The following is a 27,470-nucleotide window of genomic DNA, read 5'->3' as shown; positions in this document are numbered from 1 at the left end:
ATCATCAGTTCACCCCCTGGGGGGGTATTACCTCTCCGAAATGTCCTCGATCCCTTGACACATTTCCTTCTGGTGCCCTGTATACGCCATCCTCTTTCTTTGTGACGCGGATCTCCCCGATCGTGTCCCTCTGCGTTTGATCCAAGGAGGTCAGATAAGTACGTCTTGATCTCCCCCTCTGAGCTTAGCTTGATTTTGTTTCCGTCGTATTCAAAGGATAGAGAAAAGGGGTACTCCCACCTGTATCTTATGTTCTTTTCTTTTAGATGTTTGGTGATAGGCCCGCACATGCATCGAAGTGCCAGGGTCATGGATGATAGGTCCTGATATATCGAGATTCCGGATCCTTGGAGGGTAATTGAGTCGCTGCCTCTTGCTTTCTCGAGGATTTGTGTTTTGTCCTGAAAGCGGTGAAATCGAGCAAGGACAGATCTTGGTCCGCCTGGGGGCCCTCCGGCTCTGTGTGTCCTCTCTGTCTTAGGTTTGTCAACTGCATCGTCGGCGACTAAGAGTTTGATGATGTCGTGCAGGGTGTTCTTCAGATCGCTCTCCGTCTCCCCTTCTCGTTCCGGGATTCCGAAAATCCTCAGATTGTTCCGCCTCTCTCGGTTTTCCAAGTCATCAAGCTTGAGTTTGAAGTTCTCCTCTCGATGCTCCAGTTCGGTCATCCGCTGGTCGAGTTGCGTTTCAAGAGTGTCTATGGACGCTTGGTTGTTCTCGACCCCTTCGAGCCTCTCCTCCATGGTATCTAGACGTTGGGTAATCTTGTCAATTTTGGAGCCAATGCTGGCGCCCATATTCTTTATTTCGCCCAGCAAGGCGGCAATGTCCCCTTTGGTAGCTGTGGATTCACTTCCCGAGGGATTTGGGTTCGCCATGGTATGGGCACAGTTTACGGATGAAGTCGAGATGTAGGAGAATGTGGCTAGTTTCTCCCTAATGTCCATTGGTTCTCCCAAAGCTCCTTAGTGTCACCAATGCTGTTCGATGGGGAGATGGAGTCGGGGCAGAGGAGGCACACGCCCCTGGGTCGGGGGCCCTACCCTCTGCACTCCGATGTCGACATTCTCTGTAAATTAGGTGTTGGGAGAGATGTCTGTTGTGCGTTTATTGATATGCCCAGGGTACGGGCGGTTCAGTACTGCGTATGGGTTACCCGGGGTGCCCTTCAGGCAGCGTTCAGGTCCGGCGACGCTTTGGGGGTGTTTTCCTCTTGTGCAGGGTGAAACATTCAGGCCGAGAGGGGTCCAAACCGCTGCTGCGTGGTGATGGCGCCGCTGTTCACGGGGTAGATGGAATGGGCCTACCATCTCCCTGCTCAGTGCGTCTCAGGGCCTAGGCCGCTCCCGCTCTTCTGAGGCTCCGCCGACTCGACCGAGGCTGTCCCGTCCCCTTTGCGGCGAGGAACGTCACCGGGAATGTGAATTCCGTGGCCGGGGTTCAGGGTCTTTCAGGTTTTCTCAGTTTGGCAGGCCTAGGGTCCGCTTCCGATCGTTGCGCAGTTTCCTGCGAGCGGGCCGCGGAGCCGTTGTGTGTGACGTCTTTTTGAGGGATGTATATCTCTGGTTTGCAGGGGCCGTTTTCGACCGAACGGAGGGGGGGGTCCTCTGCTGGTGGCACACCGACGTAGAATCTTGGGGGGGTCGTCAAAGTGGGGGCTCAATCCCTCTTAGGGACCCAAAGTGGCAGAGCTCACGCGAAGTCAGACCACATCCGCGCACCCCCTGGTGGCCAGTGCTTAAATCTTTTTTAATGTCTTCTTCCCTTTTTTGCAGGGAGATCATTTGAAGGACAAACCATTTTAGTTCTTAATTGGTGTGTTTCTTAATGGCATAGTGCTCAACCAAGGGTTGATACAGGAACGGTGCTCCGAAATATGTTGTTTCACCGCCCAGATGGTTTTGCCAATGTAAAGCAGGCCACAAGGACATTCCATTATTTAGATGACCATGTTGCTGTTGCAATTGGTGTGTGCTTGCAGCACCCATCGGATGTTGTATTCAAACACCTTTTTGGTGTCAGTGAAGTTGCATGCCGCGCACCGGCCACACTTGTAGTGGCACGTTACGGTCGGTAGCCCCCACAGACTTTCAGTGGTTGATGATTTGGCTGGTTCAGGTGTGAACCAATCTTTTCTTAAGATTGCGATTTTTCTTAAAGGCGAAGAAAGTTTCTTTTGAAAGGGTTCCTTTGTTCTTGATTAAATGCCAATGTTTATTGATTGTGCTTTTGATCACATTGCTCAGTGGGCTGTATGTGGTGACGCATACCAGTCTCTACAAAGGTCCTTATGTCTTAGGCGTGAGACATGTTTCTCTACATGTGTGCGCTGCACTCTTTTTGGACATCCGACCGCTTTTCTTGGATACCCCCTGTCAATGAGTCTTTGGGCCTCATTACGAGTATGCCGGTCTGGACTTAACCGTGCCGGTAAAACCGTACTGGCACCATTTACCGGATCGGCGAATTCTGACCTGTGATAGCAGAAACACCATCACCTTGGAGCCACCCCCGCATAGACAACGCACCCGGAATCTGCGTCGGCGGAAACAGCACATCGACACACCAACGCACCCCCAGTTACCGGCAATACGTAACACTGTGTGCGTTATGAGTAGCACAGAAACGGAAACACTGTGACAACAATGGCAGAAACACCGTGAACATTGTGGCGGTACCGCCGCCACCGTGGATATGGCGTTAAACAGTGGCAGGTGAGCTGAATCAAGCCATAGGTGCACAAAATGAGCCTGGCTGCACCCTGCAGGTAACTGGGAGCCTACAAAAGGGCCACACCCACACCCAGGCCAACTCCAAACACAACCATGCAGCCAGCCGCTGTAGCAACACTGGGCAGCAGTGCACATTATGGCAGCATTACAGTAGAGGAGGAGGAGGAGGCGCAGGCGGCAGATTGCTAACCCGGCACCCATACCAAACCCAAATGTGCAGCCGGCACGACCCCGCAGGCAGCCTGCAATACCCTGCATCAGGGCCTCACCCTGGAACCTGACCCCAGGGTAGATCCACACATTATACCGGCTTGACCGTCCAACAATCATGTCCATCGTCACCGTGATCGAGGATGACATCAGCAGCCGCATCGGCATCCGTACAGCAATCCCGCCCCTGCTGAAGGAGGTCTCGGTACTGCATTTCCTTGGAACTGTAACATATCAGCACACTGTCGGTGAACTGCACGGGCTGTCACAACCCTGTTTCTCAAAAATGCTTGACCAGGTACTGGATGCCCTGCTGCGCCATGTGTCGGAATATATTGCCCTCCCCCGTAACCCTGCCCAGGTCATTGCCATCAAGTTGGCCTTCCATGCCATCGCTGGCATGTCAAATTGCATCGGTACATTACACTTCACCCACATAGAGCTGACAGTACCACGTGCAATTGAGTTGGTGTACCGCAATAGGAAACAATACCACTCACTGAATGTCCAGATGGTATGTGATGCTGGACAAGTGATAACCCATTGCTGTGCATGTTTCCCGTGGTCGACACATGACAAAGCACATGGCTATTGGGTGAGTACAACTGCCAATGCAAGACCCCTGTGCAAGGGGGGTGGCTAAGTCAATGTCCTGTGTGTTTGGGTTGGTACAACTGCCAATGCATGACCCCTGTGCAAGGTGGGGTGGCTAAAGAAATGTCCTGTGTGTATGTGTTGGTACAACTGACAATGCATAACCCCTGGACAATGGCATGGACAGTCACCACACCCCACACATCGCATTGCTTCACAATCCGAATTGGCACAGTGTGCACGTACCCACCCTACCAAAGGCGATGCACACCCTAGACATGACGTTGCACGACAAGCAAAGCCGAGATGAGGAAGCAAGTCCCTCACCCGCCCAATGCTCCTGTGCCCCCACAATGCACATGATGTGTGCTTATCCGGCATTGTGCATTGACCACAAATTCACAGTGACCATTGTCTCACTGCTCCATTACTGCACATCACTCCACAATGCCATACTTACCAGCCACACATGGGCTCATGGCCATCTACCTGTGTGCATCAAGTCTTAGCCCAATGACAAAGCACCAATGTGACCACCAATGGCCCTGGAATGGTAGAGACGTACAAGTCAGATCATAGGATGCCCCATATGTTATGTTATGTTACTTTGCATTTATATAGCGCCTTATGTACCATTGGTATGACCTCAAGGCGCTGGTAGGTTGAACGCCCTCTGGAACCGTGGTTCAAGTCAGTAGAGAGAGAGAGAGAGAGAGTCATAAGGTGTGTGTGAACACCGGATATGTGTGCAGCAGGTCGTATGATAGCTGCTTCTTAGCGGTAGGTGTGGTGGTTGGGAGATCATGAGTACGTGTTTGTTCTGGCAGGTTGTTATCCAGACCGATTCTGGCTGCGTTAGGCCTGAGGAGAACGCTTAATTTGTTAACGTGTTTAATTAGGATGATGGGGAGTATAAGGCAAGTGATGGTATGAGAACAGCTATACCGGATGTGTCATTGTATGGCTGTGTTCTAATTGAGTGGTGGTGGATAGAAGAGAATAAGCGTGGAGATGTGATATGGTGGTTTACATTAGGTAATTGTGATTGAGCACACCCCAACCGTTCCATGCACTCCAACCGATTCCATGCACGCCAACCGTTTCATGCACTCCAACCGTTCCATGCACTCCAACCGTTTCATGCACTCCAACCGTTCCATGCACCCTAACCATTTTTGTACAGTGTCCATTCCGTGCCCTTTATCTGTTCCGTGCATTCCATCCGTTGCATGTACTCGCGCAGTTCTATGCACACCATTTGTTCAATCAGTTCTATGTATTCCTTCTGATCCATGCACTTCGTCCGATCTATGCATGTTACCCTTTCATCCTCTCTGTACACCCATTTCATCCGTTCTACCCACCTTATCAGCTCTAAAAGCATCATCTGTTCCATCCATTTCATCCGTTCTACCCACCTTATCTGTTCTACAAGCTTCATCTGTTTCACCAACTTCACCCATTCTACAAGCATCATCTGTTTTGCCCACTTCACCCGTTCTGCCCACCTTATCTGTTCTACAAGCATCATCTGTTTCATCTAATTCATCCGTTCCTTCCATTTCATCTGTTCCATCCACTTCATCCGTTCCATCCACTTCATCCGTTCCATCCACTTCATCCGTTCCATCCACTTCATCCGTTCCGTCCACTTCATCTGTTCCATCACTTACTTTACCCATTCCATCCACCTACTTTACTCGTTCCATTCACATACTTCGCCCATTCCATTCACATACTTTATCCGTTCCATCCACATACTTCACTCGTTCCATCCACATACTTCACCTGTTCCATCCACATACTTCACCCGTTCCTCCCACATATCATGCTCTACACCCGCTCCACACTCAACATCTGCTCCACACTCTACATCCGCTCCACACTCTACATCCGCTCCACACTCTACATCCGCTCCACACTCTACATCCGATGGATGCTCTCATCCGTTCCACACTCTCATCCGCTCCACACTCTATGTTCGCTCCGCCCCCTACATCCGCTCCACGCCATACATACACCACATCGATTTAATACGCTCCATCATCTTTATACGCTCCATCGACTTCATACGCTCCATTCACTTCATCTGTTCATCCTGCATTATCTGTTCAACGCACGTCATTCGTCGCACGCACTCAATCCGTCCCATGTATTCCATTCGTCCCATGCACTACATCTATCTCATGCACTTGATTCGTCTATTCCATTTGTTCCGTTTATTCCATGCTCCATTTATTCCATACTCTGTATATTCGATGCACTCTTACATTCCATGCCATCTATGCGTTACATGTATTCTATCTATTCTATGCACTCTGTGCACTCATCCGTATCATGTATTCATATTTTCCATCCTCTCCTCCACTTTATTCCTCTCATCCACTTTGTTCCTCTCGTCCATTCCATTTGTTTCATCGGTTTCATTAATTTTAACCACTTTACTGCTTTCATACAATTTATTGTTTTCATCTAATTCACTGCTTTGATCCACTTTACTCGTTCTATTCTGTTTGACCTTGTTAATTTACATTAGCGGTTATTAGTTTGATTTCTCACTCGGATCATGATGCTGGAATGTTATTTATGATCTAGAAGTTTGTTCCTCTCGTCCATTACATTTATTTAATCCGTTTTCATTAATATTAACCACTTTACTGTTTTCATACAATTTATTCTTTTCATCCGCTTCACTGCTTACTTCCATTTTACTCGTACGATTTTGTTTGTTGTTTTTAATTTACATTAGTGGTTATTAGTCTTCGGTTTCTCGCTCAGATCATGATACTGGAATGTTATTTATGATCTAGAAGTTTAGGCTAATGTCATTGTTATCCAGTTTGAGTTAGGAGTCGATTTTAGAGGAAGTGCCATGTTTTCAGTAATTTGCGGAAAGACATGAGGTCCTCAGTGATTCGGATGTGGGGTGGGAGTGCGTTCCACAGAGTGGGGGCCATGGCTGAGAATGATGATCCACCTAACCTGACTGAGTTTGTTTTTGGTATGACTAGGAGGCCGAGCTTGATCTTAGAGTACGTGCAGGGTGATAGGGTTTTAGTTTGAAGATATTGAGGTCCGGTTTTATGCATTGCTCAGTGCGAGATGCATAAGGTTTTGAAGGTCACTCTTCGGGCAACCGGAAGCCAGTGCAGAGTTTTGGGGGCTGGGGAGATGTGGTCTCTTGGGCCAAGTGCTAGTAGCAGTTTGGCTGCAGCGTTTTGTGCTCTTTGTAGTTTAGTCAGTTGGTATGCGTGGACTCTGAGGTAGAGGGGGTTAGCATAGTCGAGTCTTGACATAACAATTGATTGGACCGCAGAGAGTCTGTTGGGAAAGGAGAGGTATGGAAAAATGCACCTAAGAGTTTTAAGGTGGTAGTGGCAGGACTTTGAGACTTTGTTGACTTGGCGCGAGAGGGTTAGGTCTGAGTCTAGGGTGCATCCAAGGTTTTTTACTGAAATAGAGGGTGTCGGTGAGTTTCCCATGGCAGATGGCCAGGGTAGCGGATGTGGAAGTTCGGTGTTGCCACATACCATGATTTCAGTTTTGGAGGGGTTTAGCAAGAGGTGGTTTGTGGTCATCCAGTGATCTATGTCAAGGATGCAGGAAGCGAGGTCAGGTTGGCAGTTGGGATTTGAGTTCAGGAGTTTTAGAATTAGTTGAGTGTCATCGGCGTAGTTGTAGCACAGGATATTGTGCGCACAAATTATTCGTGGGAGGGTGGCCATATAGAGGTTAAACAGGAGGGCTGATAGGCATGCTCCTTGTGGAACTCCAGTGTTGACTGGTCGGGCGATGGAAGAATAGGTGGAGAGTAGGGTTATTTCCTATCCTATCCATTTGAGAGCGTTTCCACAGATTCCTAGGGAGTGGAGGCGGTCAAGGACGATTGAGTGGTTGATTGTCTCGAAGGCAGCGGATAGGTCAAGAAGGATTAATGCGGCGCATCCCGCAGAATCTGCAGTGTTTTTAAGATCATCCCAGATTGAGGTTAGGGTGGTTTCGGTTCCGTGTCGGGCTCTGAAACCTGATTGAGCGGATTCTAGGAGATTGTTGGCTTCGACAAAGTCATTTAGTTGGGAGTAGGCGGTTCGGTCAATTAGTTTGGCAAGGAACCTGGTGTTTGAGATGGGGCGGTAGTTTTTAGGCTCGAGAGGGTCCAGGGAAGTTTTTTTTTATAAGAGGTTTGACATGAACCGTTTTGAATGCGTCGGGAAAAATTCCTGAGGAAAGGGAGTCGTTTATGATGGTTCTTGCATGTTCTCCTGCGCAGGTGGATGCGAAAATTTCTTTGAGGGTTGTGGCTGGGCAAGGGTCAAGCGGAGAGACGGATGGTTTGGGGCAGAGAGAAGTTTGAGAAATTGGTCGGTTGATATTGGACTGAAGGAGTCAAACGTTGGTTGGGTAGTGGTTGCAGGCGGTGGGATGGCTGGTATGGGGGATGGATAGCCTGGATTGGTGTAAGAGAGCTAGTTTGTTGGTTAGAGCGTTTTTCGAGAGCTGTGGTGTAAAAGTGGAGAGAGAGTGAGTCGCACAGCGATTGTGAGAGGGTCGGAAAGGTGGTGGTACATGTCGGTTTGGTGAATTCGTGATGATTTTGTGAAGTTCTTTGCTGGGGTTTTTACAGTTTAGGATTCAGGAGTTGTAATGGTTTTTTTTTTGCTTGCCGGATTTCAGCCTTGTACAGCCGAAGGTGCCAGGCCAAGGTGGATCTGCTCAGGGGTGTTTCGTCTTTACGCCATTTTTATGTTCTAAGGATTTATATAGTTGTTTAGTGGTCTTCAGTTCGGGTGTAAACCACCTAGGAAAAAGGCCACGGCGTGCTGATGGTTTGCAAGAGGGTGTGAGCCGCATCAGTGCAGTGTTGAGCCATGAGTCAAAGGCGTCGGAGGTTAATTGTTCATTGAGTAGGCAGGTAGGCGGAGGAGACTGAAGGAGGGCGTTAGCTAGGTCAGGAAGGATTTTTAGTTTCTTCCAGCATTTGCGTAGATTTGGAAGTTCTGGTTTGGGAAACGGGAGCGGGTTGGGTGAGCGAATGGTGAAAGAAACAATGAAGGGATCGGACCAGATGATAGGGGAGGTGGGTTTAGATGTAACAGGTTGTGGGAGCTGAAGATGGCATCAAGTGTGTGTCCTTTATAGTGAGTCGGGCCGTTTATGTGGGTTTGGAGGTTAATCACATCTAGGCCGTCAGCCAGAGAGTGGGTCATAGGGTTGGTGGGGATGTCAAGCCATATGTTGAAATCTCCGAACAGGGTGAGGTTAGGATAGTTTAGTTGGAGGGTCGCGAGGGAGTTCCAGAGGTAGTTTGAGAATTATCTATCGTAGCCGGGGGGTCTATAGATGATTAGGAAGCTGTGGGAGAATGCGGGGGGAGGGATACTTTTACGAGGAGGGATTCGCAGGAAGGGATGGATGGTTGGTTGTCGATGATTGAGGTCTGGAAGTGAGACTTGAAGGCGATTGCTATTCCTCCTTCTCTAGAGGTACGGTTCAGTGGGATGAGAGAGTAGTCAGGGGGGAAGGCTTCATTGGCGATAGGGGCAAAGTCGTCAGAGAACCAGGTTTCCGTGATGAAGACCACGTCTGGTTTGTCAGAGGCGAGGAGGTCAAAGATGCTGTGTCTGTTTTTGCTACAGATTGGGCATTAAAGAGGATGCAATTTACTTCGGTAGAGGAGGATGATGTGGGAGTGGCAGAGATGGGGGTGGGAGGGGAGAGGGTGGAAACTGGAGGGATAGAGGGATGGGGTAGTTGGTGGTCGAAGGGAAGAGTAGGCGAGCCAAAGCGTTGGTGGGTTTGGGGGTGGAGGGGATGGACAGGTGTGCTGGGATGATTGGGTTTGGCACAGGGGATTTGAAGGTGGGTTGTGGGGGGTTAGCAGTTTCAGTTGTGGACAGTGAGAATTCGATGGAGAGGGGTTTCAGGCAGGAGGAGGCTGGGGGGGAGGGTAGTGATGATCGTGAATGGGAGGAAGAGGTGGTTGGTCGAGACAGGAGAGGTGATGAGTACTGAGAGATTGCGGGAGACCAGGTATGTTTTCTCTTCAGTGTCTTTGTTGCGATCAGTGTGTGAGAGAGGGTAGGGGGGTCAGAAGGGGAAAGGGACGTGGCTACTGTTCTTGCAAGGGCAAGACATGCAGTTTTTAGGGAGGGGAAGGAGTGCTGTCAGAGGGCGATGATGGTGGGAGTTGATGAGGGAGGCGGGGGTGAACTCCTGGTTCACGCCACAGCTGAGAACCCTTCACAAAGAAAAAAGGAGCCTCAAATCACACTGGAAAAGTAACCCCACTGAAACTAACGAAGCTAGCGTTATTCTAGCCACTCTAAACTATATAGAGGCCATACTTCAGGCCAAAAGAGATGAGTATAACAAACGCATCGAACAAGCTCAGTCAAACACCAAGGAGTTATTTAGAATCTTAAAGGAACTGGAGTCTCCTGCTACTCCTCCTGACACCTGTTCCAAAGACAGTACCTGGTGTACTAACATTTAAAGGGCCCTCCTTGGCAAAATCACCACTCTCCAAAACAAAATCAGTGACAAAAAAACAGCCTACAGACTAGCGTGCAGCACAAAATCCATCTGACCAGTGCTTGCACTATGCTAGCGGCGATACTCTAAAACCATTTTCCTTCTCTCCCTTATCCATTACTTAAGTTGAGCACATCATTAATAACCTCAAACCGTCCAACTGTCAGGGCGACCTATGTCCTCCCGCCATTATTAAGGAAGTCTCGCATAGTCTAGCTCCCTTCATTACCACACTCATAAATTCATCATTCAGTTCTGGGATTGTCCCTGACAACCTAAAGGATGCCTGGGTCATTCCCCTCCTCAAAACACCCACCTTGGATGCTAACATACCCACTAACTTTAGACCCATTACCACAGTCCCCTTCCTCTTAAAAATTCTTGATCGCGCAGCATACTTGCAGATCCAAGCTTACATGGAAACTAATAATCTCCTAGGACGAGACAATGAGGCTTCCGCCCTCAGTATGGGATGAAAACTGCCCTCTTAGATCTAAAAACTCAGATTGAAGACCTAAAAGACAAGGGCACGCTTGCCCTCTTACTCCTTTTAGATCTCACTGCAGCCTTCGATTTAGTAAATCACCAAATCCTCTGCCGTCACCTCACAACCGGCGCCAACTTCTCGGACAAAGCCACGGCCTGGATCACCTCCTTTTTGGAAAATAGATCCATGAGAGTCTTTTCCCCTTCTGCCACTGCTGATCCCGCGCCAGTCACCTGCGGGGTTCCTCAAGGTTCGTGTGTTTCCCCGACACTTTACAATGTGTTCACGAAACCACTCCTTGATATTTTGGACTATCTGGGTGTCACATATACCAATTACGCCGATGACACCCAGATACTCATCCCTATCACAGGTGACCACAAAACTGACACTCTAGCCATCAATTCCATCTATCAAGTGATCCAGGCTTGGATGGCGCAGCATGAACTGTGCTTGAACGATGAAAAGACGGAGATTCTCATCCTAGGATCTCACCAAAGACTTAGCAAGTTGGACCCGTCCTTCAAATCCTTCATAATTGATGGCAATACCATCAAAGTGGCCAAAGATACTAAAACACTTGGTTTCTATCTCGACGCCACCTTATCACTTTCGAGACAAGTTAACGCTGTCTCCTCTGCTGCATCATATAAATGCAAGCTCATCACGGCATGTCGTCCATTCCTATCACCAGCCAACTGCACTACATTAGCCAGGACCCTGGTTCTGTCTAACATTGACTATTGTAACGCCCTCTACCTCGGCACCAACCAATGCAACATCAGCAAACTACAGATCATTCAAAATAATGCCGTTAGAGCGGCACTAAACATCCCTAGGAACCTCCAAATCTCAGACACCAGACGAAGTCTCCATTGGCTATCAGTTTCCCAAAGAGTTTCTCTCAAAGCACTATCACTAACACACAAAAGCCTCTCGCATCAAGCTACCTGGCTAGTAGATTTTCTCTACACACCTCCTCAAGACCACTTAGAAGTGCTCAAACCAACTGCCTCTCCATCCCCCGCTTCAACCTCCAGAGATCAGGCGGGAGCAGTTTCCCAGTCATGGCTGCGAAACTATGGAACTCCCTACCCAATCCATTCAGAGCAGAACCATCCTTCCTGGCCTTCAAGAGCAAAGCCAAAGCCTGGCTGGCAGCCCTAGACCAGTCTGATTACTAGCACCCACCGGCACTCCGCTACACTTGCACTAACCTGCTAGCTGCTCTGTATGATTGTTAACATGTATATTTTCTAAATTGCATTTTTATTCTAAATTGCCTTTATTCCCTTCCCTTGTTCTCCTTTTGTATGGACCCTTTAACATGCCTGTAACCTAAATCATGCGCCCGGATGCCCTTGGGCCTGGTGCGCTTTACAAATAAATAAAATACAAATACAAATGGTTGCTGGGCTGGGTGTGCCTGGGAGGCTAGTGAGGAGGGCGGGTATGATCATAGTAGGCTGATGGGTGGAGGGGATGGGAGGAGCAGTGGTTTTAGGGTGGTTGGCTCGCCATCGTGCCCCTCCGGCTTGGTGTTTGGAAAGGGGATGTGTAGGGAGTGTGGTGGAGGGTGGGATGACTTAGGGAAGGGGAAGGGGAGGTAGGGCTGGGGGTAGAGCGGGGGGGTGCACAAAGGTCATTTTCGGCAGACCTTGGTGGATTGGGTGCACTCATGGTTTGAACTGTGATATAGCTGTACCTAGCGATTATTTGCACTTTCTAAGTTCAACTATACAGCGGGTGAGATTATTCACAGTTTCTAGGTTCAACTAGACATGGAGATATTATTCACGTATTCTAAGTTTTACTGTTATAAATGGAAACTAGGCCGCAGATATGCTTTAGGCAGATTTTCAAATGTAGCTAGACCACAGAATAAGCTATTAGGCAGACCATCAAATGCAATTGCACCACAGATATGATGTAAGGTGGGCTTTGTAAATGCGAACTGGACTACAGATGTGCTATTGAACACACGTTTTTAAGCTGAACTACACCACAGACGTGCTATTAGGTAGATTCTGTAAATGCAATTGGACCACAAATATGCTATTAGGCAGGCTATCTAGCTGTAACTACAGCACAGATACGCTATTATTTCGATTTTATTCTAGCAGACTAGGATACAGGTATGCTATTCGGCAGACCTTTGAATGTAACATCACCTCAGATATGCTTTTAGGTGGACTTTCAAGTGCAACTAGACTACAGAGATGCTATTAGGCACACTTTCTAAATGCAACTACTGCACACAGATATGCTATTTGGCCAACTTTCTAATGCAGTTAGACCACAAGTATGCTATTCAGCACCCTTTCTAAGTGCGATTACACCACAGATATGCTAAATGCTATATGACGCTTTCTAAATGCAATTACACCAATGGCAAACCTAGACCACAGAATGCTATTAGGGACCCATTCTAGAAGCTATTTCACCACAGATACGCTATTGGGGACCCTTACTAGACGCTATTTCACCCCCGATATGCTATTAAGCACACTTTCTAAATACAATTACACCAAGAAGCAAAATTAGACCACAGATATGATATTTATGCAATTATACTACAGATATGCTATTTAAGAACACTTTCTAAATGCTATTTCATCACAGATATGTTATTGGTCACACTTCCCAACTGCAATAACACCATAGAGATGCTATTAGGGACTCTTTCTAAATACTATTTCACCACAGATATGCTATTCGGCACACTTTCTAAATGCAATTACAACACAGATATGCTCTTAGGCGGACTTTCTAGATGCAAACTACACAACAGATATGCTATTAGGCAGACTATCTAATGCCACTGGGCCACAGATATGATATTCGGCACACTCTCTTAATGCTACTACTCCACAGGTATGCTGTTGGGTGGATTTTTAAATGCAAACTAGACCACAGATATGTTATTAGGCAGACATTCAAATGGAAACTAGACCATGTATATGTCATTAGGCAGACTTTCAAATGCAAACTAGACCACAGATATGCTAATAGGCAGACTTTCAAATGCAAGCAAGACCACCTATATGCTAATAGGTAGACTCTCAAGTGCAACTAGACCATAGATGTGCTATTGAGTGGACTTTCAAATTCCACTAGACCACAGATATGCTATTAGGCAGCTTATCTGATTGCGGTTACTCCACAGATATGCTATTGGGTGGACTTTCTAAGTGCAAACTAGATCACAGATATGCTATTAGGTTGTAGAGTGCTACTACTCCACAGATATGTTATTAGGCAGACTTTCAAATGCAACTAGACCATAGATATGTCTGATTGTGGTTACTCCACAGATATGCTATTGGGTGGATTTTTAAATGCAAACTAGACCACAGATCCGATTATTAGGAGGTTTTCAAATGCAATTAGACCACAAATGCAATTAGACCACAGATATGCTATTCAGCACACCTTCTAAATGCAACTACTCCACAGATATGCTAATGGGTGGATTTTTAATGAAACTTTCTAAATGTAAACTTCACCGCAGGTATGCTATTAGGTGGACTTTCTAAATGCAATTATGCCACAGATATGCTATTGGGCAGACATTCTGAAGGCAAACTACTCTGCAGAATGAAGATTTTACAACAGATTAGCTTCCAGGGTTGAGTGGTAGGGTAGTATGGCGTGAAGTAGTTGCTTCTGTCCCCGCCCTTGCCACACTTACCTGTTGTTGGCTTCTTGCTTCTCCTGCGGATACCTGCAGATACGACCTGTTGCCGTCTCTGCAGGAGCCGTCCTTTGCCTCAGGTCCTTAGCCGATGGGCTGTCGGGCAAGGGGCTGCCCTGGGAGAGTCGGCAATGGAGGGGAAAACTCTAGTCGGGACCAATCAGAGCGGGATGGGTGGCGGGATGGAGAGAACTAGGAAGTGGGGAAGCGAAAAGGGATGCTGGGGCAGAAACAGGGCAGGGGATCAAGTTTAGGGTTGCAGAGGTCTGGATGGAAAGAGGAGGCACGAGTTAGCACGGGTCACCCAAAATGGGAAATCAGGGCGGTTGGCAGGTCCTGGGAGGCGGGAGGAGGGAGGGAGAGGCAGGAAGAAGGTGCCGGGAAGGGAGACAGAGACACGGGGGCCTGGATGCCCTTTTCACTGATTTCTAGCTAAAAATTGGGGTCACATTGGAAGCCCCACTCACCAGTAGAGGTCCGGATGGCAAGCCAAATCACAAATGGAACATGATTGTACTGCATCTGATTCAGACATGGAAACCACGAACACTGACATGTACCCTTCCTCCCAATTCCATGTAGGTGATGCAGGATATGCACTCACACCATGGCTGATGACGCCCCCATACTAAGGTCAAGGAACAGGCATTAGGAGGCCAACAACAGGGTGCATGTTCGTACACGTGGCATGATAGAGAGAACATTTGGATGACTGAAGGCCTGGTTCCGCTGCTTGAGTCGATCTGGTGGATCATTGCTGTACAGGCCAGTGAAGACTGAAATAGTGCTTGTATGTGCCATGTTACACAATCTGTGCATGTGCAGGAACGTTCCTCTGCCCCCAGACACAGAGGATGATGATGATGTGGATGACGACAATGGGGATGGGATGGTGCACTCCCTAGCAGGGGCGCACAGGATGGACAACATGCACGGGAAGCACTCATTCACAGTTTTATTTTAGGGACTCTACATGCATGGCATGGCACAAATATATGGAGCACAACATCAAATGTATTGAATGCAAATTAAATCAGGAATGTCCACTCGTCACTTCCTTTTCAACAGTGCTTTATTCTCAACTATGCAGGGATAAAGGTGAATTGGAAGGGAAAGCTGTGCACCCGTGTCCACCCACCTCCCCAATGTACCTTCCCCCCAATGTACCCACCCCCATACAGCCAACCAATCCCAAATGTCTTGACGACAGTCAGATGTTCATCCTACTATTTACGGCCGCGCTTGTGTGCGGATGCGTCCTTCCCAGAGGGTCTGGCAAGCCGGCTTGAGCGCCTCCGTGGGCTACTCACTACGGAACTGGAGGGGGTGGGGCTGGTGGATGGCACTGGTGGCGTAACTGGTGGCATATTGCCAAAATAAGCCTGCTGGGCCACCAACATTGACTCTGCAATGGAGGACTTCATGCTGTTACCCTCCCTCACATGCCGTGACAGGGTCACATTGGTGGCAAAATGGCCTATTGCCCTCGACAGCCGGCGCACAGAGGTGGCAGTACAGTCATGCTGCAGCCTTGCCACCTCCCGCTGCTGCCTTGCCTCCTCCCACTGCTGCCAAGCCTCCTCCAGTTGTTTTTCGACAAGCTGTGTGAGGCCGGTTTGTTGTTGTTCTATGCGCTGGAGGCGTGTGCACATTTCGGCCATCGAGGGTGTGGGCAACCTCATGGGGCTGTGGAGTCCTGAGGGGCTGAACTCCAGGTGAGGTAGGGGAGTGATGTCACCCATGTCATCCTGCGCCTGTTGTGCATCATCTGAAAGTACAACTGGTGCACCGTTGCCACTTGATTCCACCTCCTCCCCAGTGGCAACAGTATGGGCACTGATTTCTGCGGCCAACGTGGTAACGGGTGTAGCTTGTGTGGCAACAGGCAGCACAGGGGTCTCAGCGGGGATTGCGGCATCTGTGCCCAAAGTCGGTGGTGCCAGTGTCTGTGTAGCATAGGTGCTGGCAGTGGCATCCTGCGCAGGACGGTTGCATCGGCCATGTGCGGGAGGATGTGGTGTAGCCTGCTGCGCTGTGTCACTGTCGGTTGAAGTGCCTGTGGGGGAATGGAGGGCATGCTGTTAGTTGTGTGGTGGGATGTGAAAGGGTCCATCCCATGCAATTCACTACACATTCTCCGTCCACTTGCATGTGCACACATTTGACGGGTGATGCACTCAGGTGTGTGTGTCTCAGCTTGTACTCAGTCACGCGCTGTCTGCATGTCTCATGTGCGTGTTGGTTGTGGTCTGGGTCATTGATGTGTAGGGTCACTCCCGCCCTGGATGGGGGGGTGGGGAGGAAGTTCATTGTTTGATGTGTCGGGTCACTCCTGTCCTGGCTGGGGGGCTCATTGTTTGATGTGTTGGGTGACTCCTGCCCTGGCTGGGGGGGGTTCATTGTTTGATGTGTCAGGTCACTCCTGCCCTGGCTGGCAGGGGGCCATTGACACTCATTGGTTTAAACTCTGTGTACTTACTAGCATCACCAGTTGGGCTGACTCCGGCCTCTGCATCTACTACGCCTTGTATTCCTTCGAGGTGCAGGACACTGCTACACCTCTCCTCCCATGACTGTAGCTTCAGAGACGATGCTGGGCCTCTACCTGTGCCAGTGCTGTGCTGGCGGTGTGCTGCAATCAGGTTGCGCACTCGCAGCCGTAGATCGTCCCACCTTTTGTGATAATCTTTCACTGTCCGCATGGTCCCCCCCGACAGCAGTGCACTTCCATGCTGCTTCCGCCCACACCTCCTTACGCCGCTGCTGGGTCTCTGGCCAGCGCTGAAGAGCATGGGTGCATTTTCCACTATGTGCTCAACGAGTATCGTCAGCTCTGGCTCGCTGAGGCGTGGTTTGCGCTGTCTGGTGGCCGGGATGCGAGATGCCATTGTGGTGGTGGGTTTTGGCAGTTCCAGGAGTTGATGTGCCCTGTGGTCTCAGAGGATGGCAGTGGATTGTGGTTTAAGTAATGGCAGCTGCTCTCTTTCCGGTTTTCGCGATCACAGTGTTTCCAGAATCGGTATTTCCGCTTCCGTGAGGGCGGAGGCAGATACGGATATTGCACTGCTGTATTCACGGTGCATCCATGTCCGTGGGGGTTTCCATGCCGTTGGTGATACCGTTTCCGCAACGGACTGGTGCGTGCGACCACCAGGCCGTAATCAGCCGTTGATTCCACATGCTTGTGGTCGCGGAAACGGTGTCACCGTCGTCAGGGAAATAACGGATTCCGGACCGGGAAACTCGTAATGAGGCCCTTTGTTGAAGATTCTCTGCGTGTTGTGTCAATTTCATCTTATCGCTACAGTTCCTCCTGACCCTCAGGAACTGTCTGTAGGGGAGATTGTACTTCAAACCCACCGGGTGGTAACTAGAGAAGTGAAGGTGTTAGGAAAGATTTCATATTTGAATGTAATTTTCCCTCAATGTGTCAACCCCAAACTTTTTGCTGCTGTTCTACACCCTGATCTAACCTTTGCCAGAGAAGCGCAGCCCTTAGCCGCACTCCTCTGGACTTTCGCTCAATTCTTATGGGGAAACTGACATGCCCTTAAGACAGTCAGTACTGGGAGACTTCGTTTTCCCTTAGTCCTTTCCTCATTTTGCAGCTTTTGTGCAACATGTAACAGGTGTACAATGTAACTTACCTTACAGTACACCTGTGTCTCTAGTCATTCCAAAGGCCCTAGGAACTCTCGCTGGACTTATTATGAACTGTGCAGGTGTGTCGCGGACAGGACTGGTGGCAGCTATCGTTTATCTTATGTTTTGAACCCTTTTTTGCCATGTTAACCGCATTAACCGTGTTTGGCACGAATAGGTGGCCTGGCTCCAAAATAGCCATGCCACGAGGTTCTTTGTCCTGTCCTTTGGCCATCTTGCCCCTTCACCTTCCCCAGGTCGAGCCGACCCGGGCAAGTCCTTATTTGGTCATGCACTTTCCCGTGAAACCCAATGCTTTTGCGGGCTTCTGCATGCCTTGTGTGTGTGCCTCCAGGATGTGGGCTGGGATGTCTGTTCCCAATACACATCCCGGGTGCCAGAGAGTCTAGAGTGTCCTGAATACCTAGGACCACTGTGGTCCATGATTGGTCCACGTATGGAGTGAGTGTTTGTGAGCAGATCTTCCATTGGGTCCTCTCCGTTTTGGCGCAAAGGGAACTTTGGATAAGCGGAGGCCGAAAACCCCACTACCATGTCGATCTCCTGAGTTCACACCGAACAAAGGATAAGGAGCCAGGTATCCTGCAACAAGAAGCCGAGTCGAGCAACCGCTGGTGATCCGCTGGAAGGTTTGGCACCCTGAGCCTGCTGTCGTCCTGCGAGACCCCTCTGCATCTGATCGTCCTAGAAGGTCTGCGAAGGCGCTTCGACACATTGGAATAGTGGGACCAACTATTTTCGGCACCTTCATCAAACCCTGCAAGTAAGCCTCTTCGGAAGTGTCCCTGGGCCAACCAGTGGGCTGACCAGCGTCATGGGATGTTTGCTCTGTCACCGCCACCGTTTTGAGGAAGCCCTCGGAACTTGGCATACTGCTAGCTCTGTGTCCACGGCACCCTCACACTGAATTTCGTACACTTGGCATTCCTAGGTCTGAAGTGAGACGAGTGCGTCCGGACCCGAGTAAACGCGGTTGCCGTGTTGCCCTGCTGTGGCAACAACCTGTGCACGTTCGCTGCATTGGTGACCCCCTTGACCCTGAATCCTGCTACCACGGAAACTATACGGTGTCGAGATGTCCTGATTGTCGCATTCGAACCTGCCAGCAAAGTGAGCGGAACTGGCGAAGTCTGGGTCTGCCTGCGTCGGGGACCGGTGAGTAGTCCATACCCCAACCGGTGGCCCCTAGCGCAGGAGCCCATTTCTTTTCTACCGCTGTTGCGAAATAGCGACTCAATCCCGCACTCTTAACCTGCCTCTGCCCGCAAGTGGAGGTCCTGCTTGAGTAGTGGGGACTTGTTCTTCATCGACCGCATCCACCTTCCTGAGCTGCTAGTGACCCTTGAAAAGACCCTATTTTGTCCATTGGCACCAGTGCGTGCAGGTACTATTGAGTATAAGGCTCCTCTATTCGTAGGGCTTGGACTGCCTCTTAGTTAGGTGTATTTCTGATGATGAACTGGGTCTAAAGATTACCTGCACTGCCTGTTTTCCTCCCCATCTAGGTGGTCTACATATTCCGTGCTGTTAACTCCTTAGACCCCTCGGTCTTGTATATATATTGTATTGATTGTGATGTATTGGTTTACTTTAGTGTTACTGTAATTCTTTGCTATGGTCTATGTTGCAAAGGCCTTGTAATAAATGTGTCTATATTTTTAATATAACACCTGTCTGGAGTAATTCATAAGTGTCCTTACTTTGTGTGCTCATTGAGGTCTTTCAGTCACCCTCACCCCTCTTGAGACTTAGTCTTGACCGCCGCCATCGCTACCCTACTTGGTCTGGCTTGTCCAGAGGTTACCCTGTTCCAAGAAACTAGGCTGTCCTTCCGAACCTCTGCCCCTCCAGGTCAGAGTTCAGAAATCCATCTTAACAAATTGGTGTACAGCGGTGGGATAGGACTGAAGGTATCCAGTGTTGCGCACTAGTGGAGGCATTTTGAGTTATTTCTACCAGTACACATAGTGAATTGCTGTAGTATAACTTTTAAAAGGCCATAGTCCTATCTAACAGTATGGAAACAAGTACCTTGATAACTTTAAATGCTTCTAAATCTGACACATTAAGAAAGATGTGTGCTCAGAGAGGTGTCTCCTCTCAAGGCACGAAAGTGGAAATGATCAAAAGAATCATGGACTGGCAAGAAGCTCAGCTTAGAGCTATAGCTTCTGAGGACAGTGCAGAAGGAGGTGGGGCTGCTCTCACTGGTAGAACTGATGGTTCTGCCGCTGCACTGATCCACAGCAACCATGAGGACATGGAGGATGTAATGTCTAATGTTTCCTCTGCCAGTGCTGATGGGGAGGCCATACTTGAATTCAAGAAGCAAGAACTACTGTTTAGGCAGAAGGAGCTTGAGTTCAGTATGGCCAAACTAAAGATAGAGCAGGCAGAAAAACAGAAAGACAGGGATCACCAGTTGGAACTGGCCAAGCTTCAAGTTGCCAATGGATCCAAGGGTCCAGGACATGGGTCTGGGGCCTCCTCTCATCCCAGGTTTCCAAAAGATCTGCTCAGTGTGTGTGAGGAAAAGAATGACATTATAGACTGGCTGAATACATTTGAGTATGCTTGTGAAGTTCAACAAGTTGACAATGCTGATAAAATTGCCTGGTTACGTAGCAGACTGCCCCATTCTGGCTGCAGTGGCATTATGGAAATGTCAAAAGCTGAGAGAGCAGATTTTGCAATGTTGGAGCAGACTCTCATCTTAAAGTTTGGAAAGACTCCTGCCCAATACTTAAAAAGATTCAGAGAGTATAAGAAAAAAAGAAGGTGGTACTTGGGTATCTTATGTAACCAAATCCTTAAAAAACTTGACTGGCTGGGTTGAAGGTTATAAGGTTTCTACCTTTGAAGGTATGATACGTCTTGTCATGGTGGAACATATTTTTGCATCTTCTTCCCCTGAGCTTCAGCAGCACCTGGCAGATTCAAAGGAGATAGATCCGAAGAAGCTAGCTATTGCAGCAGATTTGTGGGTGTCACATCGAGTGTCCCATAAGGACAAGACTCATGCTGTTAAGCAGGAGGAAGGGAAAAAGTCCAAAGATAAAGAGGGTGGGGAAACTGATAAATCTTCTTCCCAAAAGGGCCACAAAAAGAAAAATAAGCGTAAGACACAAGAGAACTCGCAGGGTAGTGGAGGTCAGCCTCCGAAACAGAACTCTGGTTATAGTAAGCCTCCCTATGGGAACGGACCCAATGGACCTTGTTTTGCTTGTGGAGAAACTGACCACGTGAAGGGGGATCCCAGATGTAAGGTCAAAACCTTGGGGGTCCACTTTGCTAATCTGGCCTTCTCCTCCTATGAGGAAGAAGAGATTACAGGAGCATTCTTCTCCTCAGACACCTTCCCCAGTGGAATAGAAGCTGAGGTAGTTTTAGTTTCCCTGGGTTCCTGGGAGCCTAAAGTCTCATAGGCTTATGCTAGGAATCCAGATAACACCAAGGACTACTTTAAAGACAGTGTGCTGATCAATAGAGTAGATACTCCAGCTCTTATGGATAGTGAGTGCAGTGAAACTGTAGTGGATTCTACCTTAGTAGACCCAGAGGAAGTTGCCAGAGCTACTCTGATGCCCACTAAATTGGCTGACGGCCCACCTCTCATGTTCCCAGTAATACCTGTGAAACTTACTATCAATGGTACAGCAGTCAGGATTCCAGTGAGGATTCAGAGGAGTGTTCCAGGAAAGGTCTTGTTGGGCAATGATCTCAGAGCTCTAGGGCTTATGGGAGATACTGCTGACAAATCCTGCACAAGGTCTCAAACAAGGGCAGCACTGGCCAAGACCAATGCACTGCCCCAGCCAAAGGGGAAACCCAAAGCTAAAGGAGTCAAAAAAACAAACAGAGGGAAAGAGAATATTCCCCCTACTTCACCTACCACTGAGGTGGAGGTAGTTGGTCTATCACCAGGACCTGATGAGGAGGTGGTGATACCTGAAGTGTTTGACCCCAATGACCATCCTGAACTAAACAATTTGTTAGTAGAAGGTGGTCCTGACAGGGAAGAATTCAGTAAAGGCCAATGTGAGTGCCCATCTCTGGAAGGCTTAATGAGACAGGCCTGCTCCCAGCTTGAGGGTGAACCTCCTGGGAAGCATCGGATTTATTGGGAAGGTATAGTGAGCCTAAAGAGTCTACAGACGGAGACCATAGGAGGTTGGTGATTCCCCTTGCTGTAAGACCCTTCCTCCTGCAGCTGGCGCATGAAGTGCCCCTTGCTGGTCACCTTGGTATTAAGAGGACCAAGCAAAGGTTATCCATGCACTTCTACTGGCCCAAGATGGGGGTGCAAGTAGAAAGTCACTGCAGGAGTTGTGCCTCCTGCCAGTTATCTGGTAAGAGTGGCTCAACAATCCAAGCTCCATTGGTACCACTCCCAGTTGTGGGGGTACAATTTGAGAGGGTAGGGATCAACATTGTTGGTCCCCTTGACCCCCAAACATCCTCAGGCAATAGGTTTATCCTGGTGCTGGTCGAACATGCCACCAGGTATCCTGAGGCCATCCCATTGAAAACTGTGACTGCCAAGTGTTAGGGAGAATTCTCATCTATGGCTAATTTCCCTCAACTAGTGAGTCCCCCAGCAGCTTTGCTGGACTTTTGGAGTTTATTTTCTTTCCACTTGGTAAGAGTGAGAGCTTTTCCCCCCTCTTACCTGTGTTTTGCTATGTGTTTCCACCTTTTTTTGTGATTGTGGACTCTGAAGTACACCACTTCAGTAGCCCTCTTCTTTTTGTGTGTCACACAGCACCTTCAGTGCCGTGGCACAGGGTTGCCTTTGAGACTTCCCTCGACTCCATTTCTGAGGCGACTACTGACCCCCAGAAAAGGGTAAAGTTACCATTAACCTTACATAGTCAATCTACCACAGATCCAGTACACCCCATCTTCCATGGAGTACTGGAAAGGGTTAATTCGTATCCCTTTTTATCTGTATCTCCTAGAGCATTGTTTTGCTCTTTTACCATTTAGACTTGGCTGGTGGCAGTGGTATCTACCCTAACTTTTCTACCGCGATTATATTAGATAAACGTGGTACTGTGTTCATGCCATGGCCACAAGGGAGATCGCTGTCAAAAGCGTTTTTGCAACACATGACCACATACTTACACGATGTGTACAAGGGGAAGAAATTAGAGAAAATATTTGCTATTTTAGAGCTTTGGAAGATGTACCAGGAAGATCTGCCACCCGAGGAGTGGAAGCTTGACCAGTGTAAGGAGGAAGGTGTCGAGCCCTCAGCTCCCCTTGCATCGCCTGAAGTGAAAGGAGCTGATATAGAAGATGAAGGTTTGTATCCATTAAGGGGACAGACTATCCCTCTAGAATTAGAAGCAGCCACAGTACGGAAATGGCAATGCTTGAAGGGACGGATGACGAGGGGAGACCATGGAGGACAGTGATAGCTATTGAAGAACGGTACAGGTTGACTGACATTACTGACAATGACATGGTTAGAGGTGACCCAACAGACGATGAAGTAGTGTTCTTCATGAGCTTCACATATTGGAATAGAATATACATTTTTTGAGGAGGGCTTGGAGAAGGTGCCCAGTGTCCTATGGACCACAGGTCCCTATGACAAAGGTCTGTTAAAAGGGATAGGGGGAAGTCAAAATAAAGTTGAAGCCAGGGGCGATTTTACCTCGAGCAAGACAGTATCCCATGTTTCCATTGGCTGATCAGGGTATATTCAAAACCATTTCAGCACTGATGGAACAAGGTATTTTAGTGCCATCAGATACATTGTGCAACACCGCAGTGTATCCTATCAAGAAATCAAAGGGAGGATCATGGATATTCATACAAGATATGAGACCGATTAACCAGATTGCAGAGGCAGAGTTTCCTTTAGTTCCCAACCCAGTGACGATACTATGTAGTATCCCAGTAGAAGCTCGATAATTCCCGGTGATTGATTTGAAAAAATGTGTTTTTCTCAATCCCTTCACACAAGGACTCACAAGACTTGATTTAATTTACATTTTGCCAAACTCAGCTGAAACATACTCGTTTGCCCCAGAGGTACTGTGATTCTCCATTGATTTTTAACCGGGTCCCACAGATGGACCTAGGCAATTTTGATTTGAAAAGTGCAGTGATACAGTACATAGATGACATTTTAATCTGTAGCACGACGGAAGATGAGTGCATACAAGACCCGATTCAGCTGATGGCTATCCTAGCAGACATGGGATACAAGGTAGACAGGGAGAAATTGCAGTATTGTCAAGAAGAGGTGTTATACACAGGACAGTTGATTTCACATGAGGGAAAAAAGGTGACACCTGAAAGGCCTGAGGCGATTATGAAAACTGTAAAACCGCACATGGTAAAACAGATGCAACAGTTTTAAGGATTATATAATTATATTAGAGCCTGGTTGTTTGATTATAGTTCATACACAAGACCCCTTTGCAGTCTTTAAAAAAGGCACAAGTGGACAAAGTTACAATAGAATGGAATGAGGAGATGCAGGGAGGATTTAAAGTGTTGAAAAAAGCAATTTGCACATCTCCTATATTAGGAATTCCCAATTATGATGAGGAATTGCATTTGTTTCCGCACACAGTCATGACCGCAGTGCTTACACAGAGGACCACATTAGGGTACAGGCCTTTATCATATTACAGTGAGATGTTAGACCCAGTTATGAAAGGACACTCTCCTTGTGAACAGTCATTGGCAGCTGCCGCGTTCACAATTGACAAGTCTACAAGTATTGTGATGGACTGCTCTATGACCCTCTTCAAGGAGCATACCTTATTTGCCATTTTAGAGACACCGAAAGGTACATTGACATCTCAGAGAGCTTCAGCCTATGGGGTAATGATTTTGAACCCAACAATCAAAATTGTCAGTTGTAAAATAGTGAATCCTGCCACGTTTATAGCTAAGCCAGTGACAGAAAGTGACTTTGTGCATGATTGTTCAAATTACATTGAATTCTATGATGATATACCTTGTGTGAAAAAGAATGCCTTGCCAGGAGGGGAAATTCTATTTATTGATGGTTCTTCGAAAATTGATCAAACTAGTGGACAAAGGTATTCTGGCGCAGCTGTAGTGAGGCACAGAGAAAATGGCGAGTTTGTATCAAGTGCCAGACTTCCGTCTCACTTTCCAGTTCAAGCAGCAGAATTGGTAGCGCTTATTGTGGCGCTCGAGAAAGACAAAGGGCAGCAAGTGATGGTGTACAGTGACTCCCCCTACATGACGTCAATCGTACATGCAGGGCTAGCACGCTAGAAAAGGAGGGGCTACCTCCATGCGGGTGGCACTCCAGTGCAGCACGCATCTTTATTGGACAGGTTTATTAAAGCACTACAACTCCCAGTAGCAATAGCGGTCGTCAAGTGCATAGCTCACACTAGGCAAACAGACTATTTCTTGCGGGAACGAAGCCACAGACACAGAAGCCGAAAGGGTTGCATATTCTCCAGATATTTCAAGTTTTGATACACCAAATGTCAAAGAAAAAGTTGCAACAGTTATGGTGATGCAGGAAGGGTTTAATAAATTACTCATGACCCAACTAATGGAAATTCAAGGCAGTGCGCCGCAGGAAGAGCTGGAAGTATGGAAGCGAAGGGGGTGTTCTTTATCCCCCCACAGAAACATTATGGTGACAGGATAGCACTGGAAAGCCAGTGATGACAGTAGCATTGTTAAAGGTAGCGCTGGAACAGCTGCTCTACCCCGCGCATGTAACTAGGTAAAGTCTTGCTGCAATGATTGCAGAAGACTGGTTTATTCCAAATTTGTTAGAACACATTGCATTTTAAGTAGTAAACTGCATCGTATTTTAAAAGTGCAATGCTGGGCATACACTGTGAACAGTTAGAGGAGTAATTCCTCGACCAAATGGTCCTTTTCAGCATTTACATATTGATTATGTTGACATGCTGCATTTGTGTAGTAGAAACAGATATCTGATAGTGGTGGTGTGGATCGAGGCAGGTCTGTGTACACACCCTGATGCCACTTGCGCAGCAAAGTTTCTAGTGTGCAAATTCTTTCCAAGATGGGGTGTGTGTGAAGTGCTGAGATCCAATAATGGACCACATTTTGTCAATGAAGTGTTCAAACAGATAGGACTATTGTTGAGTATTAAAAACAAGTTTTCTTCTGCTTATCACCCTCAAGCGAATGGGATATGTGAGCGACTCAACAGCCTCCTTAATGAAACGATTTCCAAACTCAAGCTAACGTTGAAAAGGGGATGGCTATATAGCCTGCCCTTAGGCATCAGCCTGGTTCGGACCACCATCTCACACCCCATGAGGGGGGTGTAAGGGAGGCGAATGAGAACGCCTCTTACAACTCCATCGAGGAGTAGAAATGATGCCCAGAGCACAGCAAAAATGTTAGGAAATTAGTTCAGTGAATATTTGAAATTTATGACCTCTAGCATCTCTCTCATTTCAGATCAAGTTAAGGGCCAGTGGGGTGGGTCTCAGAACACAGATGAAAACCATTCAGCAAACCGATCAACTGAATTATTATCGACACCTAAACTGTTTATTGGCGATGCCATATTAATTAGAAATGTTACCAGGAAGTGGCATGAGCCACGTTTTAATGGACCATTCATTGTTGAAAATGTTACTCCCTCAGCAGTAAATGTCCAAGGCAGACGAGCTTGGGTTAATTTGAATGACATGAAGTCATACACCAGTGAGACCACACCACCCCCAGCTGTGGATTCAGAAGCAAGACAAGAAGAAGAATTTCAGCGTGTGCAGACTCGATCGATGACCAAGAAAAAGTATGATAAATCTACTAGCTGATAAACGCAGATTTGCATTTGGACTGTGACTCACCTTGGACACTCCTTATAGATATTATAGCAGGCTTGCAACTTTTTGCCAGGAGTCACAGGAATCCTTTGAAAATTTACTTTAGAAAAGTATTAATGTATCACGAATATGCCCGATTTGGATTTTGAGTCCGACGATTGGAAGCGAGTGCAGTAGCCCGATTTGTTTCTCACTGCATACCCGTTTGGTTGAATCTATGGTCTTAACAGACAGGGATGCCCACAGACTTATATTGGCTGTTTTGTATTTATCCTTCAAGCTTATCCTGCTCTTATCAGAAGAAATGTTAATATTCACACTTTTTTACAGGATCCTAATAATGGCCCTGTAATCAAAAGATTGCTTGTGGCAATAATAGAGGAAGTGTTACTACTGCAGGAGTAAAATGTTTTTCTTTCCTTAAATGATTACAGTAGAAATGAGGAATGCCGTAGATAGTACAAATTTAGAGGATGAGCAAGCCCAACCAATTTCAGAATGCCACAAATGGTGGGGGTTAATATGTTGGTTTGTGATATACTTATGTAAAACTATATTCTGTGCTTTTCTGTTTCTTCTGATCAGCATTCCTCATTATATTAATGCTCTGGCCAAGGCAGATGTCCCTTTGATCCTCCCCACTCCAGGAACTACTGTTGATTTGCTTATTACCAAAGAGCCAAAACCCTTTGTGCTATCTCCCGACAGTAGTGCTGCATTAGAGTCGTTTCATGGGCTGCAAACGT

This window comes from Ambystoma mexicanum, chromosome 7q, assembly GCF_040938575.1.
Source record: "Ambystoma mexicanum isolate Mex_15411 chromosome 7q, UKY_AmexF1_1, whole genome shotgun sequence".
Classification (NCBI taxonomy): domain Eukaryota; kingdom Metazoa; phylum Chordata; class Amphibia; order Caudata; family Ambystomatidae; genus Ambystoma; species Ambystoma mexicanum.
The sequence above is the reverse complement of the archived record's forward strand: the minus strand, read 5'-3'. Positions refer to the sequence as shown.